The sequence below is a fragment of the Struthio camelus genome, chromosome 17 (genome assembly GCF_040807025.1).
Source record: "Struthio camelus isolate bStrCam1 chromosome 17, bStrCam1.hap1, whole genome shotgun sequence".
NCBI classification, from domain to species: Eukaryota; Metazoa; Chordata; class Aves; order Struthioniformes; family Struthionidae; genus Struthio; species Struthio camelus.
The window spans coordinates 12,621,221-12,623,910 of NC_090958.1; positions in this window are offsets into that span (position 1 = coordinate 12,621,221).

Sequence of the window (2,690 nt, forward strand, 5' to 3'; positions counted from 1 at the left end):
GAAAGGAAAAGTATCTTCAAATTTGTTTTTTCTCTCTCTTCTTGATAAAAAAAATAGAGATTTGGGTCAATTATTCTCCTTTGTTTTTTTGTGCTCCTCAGATGATCTCTCAACTGGGAATTGTAACCTCTTAACTGCGAATAAGTAACCTCTTAATTGGGAATTTCATAACAGCAGTCCTCAGAGAGCATAGAGATGGGATCTCCAATCCTGTCCCTGCCCAAGGGAAAGGAAAGGTGCAGCATGAGATTACACAGACAGGGAATAGGTACATCGACCATGAGCAGGCTCCAGCTGTTGACTAAGCTTTTAGCGATTGTTGCCAGAGGACACAGATGAGCACAACCCTCTGATTGCTCTTGTATGTGCCTGGGCATTTTAGGCAGACTGGCACCAAGTGAATCCTAGCCAGAGTGAGCAGATTTGAAAAAGATATGCCAAAGGGTGTGGAAGAGGTTAAAACTAGTCCTAGAGGGTCTCGGTGCTGTACACACTTCTCCATCCTACGCTTCTGTCCCAGTGTTTCCAGTCCTTAGCCTGCTCTGTGATGCACCTAACTTTCAGCTCACTTCGAAAAATGGTTGCTAGTTTGACAGCTTGCTCGGATATGGCAAGTGTGTTTATATGCCTCAGGTGTACAAGGTTCACCATATGAACAGCAAATTTAGCCTTGAGGCCACTCTGTAGAACATCACCAGTAGCACTCAAGTTAAGCAATGCAGCTATGGATGATGCGGCATACTGAGTGCAGGTGGTGTGCCCACATTCTGAGCTGATATGCGCAAGCAAACCCGTGACTTGTGCAACCTTAGGAACCATTTTTGCATTGTGGTCTAAAGACCAGACAACATGAAAAAAACTGATCTGCAATCACTCCGGTGGGTCTAGATGTTCAGAAACTGAGCAGCTAATCTTCATGTAACATGAAGGAACACAGCTCCATTTATAACTTAAGGGCCTTGGAGTTTTAAGTAGCAGCAGGAATAAGTTCTGCCAAAGGCTCTGGAAGGGCCTGCAGAAGTCTTCTGTGACAGCTTTGAAAAGGATCGGCTCCATCCTCAGTTGAGAGGATTGAAAGGCTTTAATCTTAAGTAAAAAGAAAACAATAGGACCAGGTTTTATTAAAATAAAAATAAGGACAATTAACTTTGCAAACAGAGAAAATGCAAAGTGGCCATCTTCCCTGCCCCCTGCAGATGTGTCTTTGTTTCTGTGTCTTTGTTTTTAGCCCAATGACTACCTGAGTTGCAGCAAACTCTGCTGGGTTTCCTTTGGCCCCTAGAAATTCCCTCCGTCTCTGGTATGGTCTGGCCGCCTGCTCTCGGCAGTCTCTGCTTCCCTTGCCTGGTGCACTCTGGTGTTTCACTGAAACCTTCTTCCCGGGAAGCAGAGATTTCATCCTCTTCCCAAGTATCTGACTGAACTCTTCTTCTTACTGGAGCAAAATACGTTTATACTTGAATGAGGAAGCAAAACCCTATGTACTGAATGCCACGCTGTTGCAATGGAGTCTATGTGATGGGAAGCGTGTACCACAGTGATATGCTTAGGAGGAAGATATCTAGGAATTTGGTGGGAAATCTACTCTGCAGACTGGCATGCGATCAGAGGTCAGGCAAGCACCAGAGAAAGAGATATTAGCATCTATGTTTGTTTCTTTTTGCAGTAGTTGAGCCTGGTACAATGCTTTCTGTTAATGCTTGAGCACTGGAAAATGCTCTCTTGTCTGTCCTCTCTCCTGGCAGAGATCTCACAAGTGCCTCCAGTAGTGCCTCAGTATTTCAGTTTCCTATTTGTTAATAAAGCTAGAGGCTTTGAAAAGTCCTGTCTGACTTAATCCCTATTGATCACAGATCCGAGAGCCCTGATATGAAGGAATTTTAAATTTGCAGCCGCTGGCTGTTTAACGGCTTCTAACTTCAAAAGCTGTAGAAGTCGCCTTCTCCTTTTAAATACACTATACACTTAAGGAAAATATAGTTGGTCCCTCATTAACGCGTGCTTCTCCCATAATTATACTAGCATTTCTAGTGCAAATGCTCCTTTCTCACACCATGCGCACATACTTCATTCAGGAAATCAATAGGCAATAAGTAACATCCATTTCTGATGTTTATAGAAGTCCTTTGCTGCAAGGGCAAATTTTATTCAGTCCCACAAGGTAGATGCAAGATAGATAGTGTTAAAAAACAAGCAAGCCTCCTGAGCCCAAAGCCCATTGCCCCCAGATAGACCCATGATTATGTTTTCTCGTACTAGATACATGAAAGCCTGGGGCTGTTTTTTTTTTCCCCCTCTCTGCTATAGCCCTTAACGCCAACCTCAGGCAGGGGAAATTTTCTGCAGTGTGCTACACTGGTCCTACTGCAAGCAGGAGCTCGTTAGGGCTATGTTAGGGGTCCCCAGAGTGCTCAGAGGCCTCAGAAGATTTTGTGTAATGCCCAGCTCCAAAGCAGATCTCAGGCAGATCGTGGCAGGCTATCTCTAGCTGCTGAACTGTGAAAGGCACCAGCCCTCAGAGCTGTTCAGAAATAAGGAGGCTATAGGGCAATTTAATGCCATCCCCATCTCCTATTTGCTGATCTTCAGGGTCTTCTGCGCACAGCGCTTGCCCTGGCATGCTGATGCACACCCGTTGTGGTTTGGCTGGCGCAGCTTTCGCAGACACAGGAGACCCAGCTGTTCGGCAG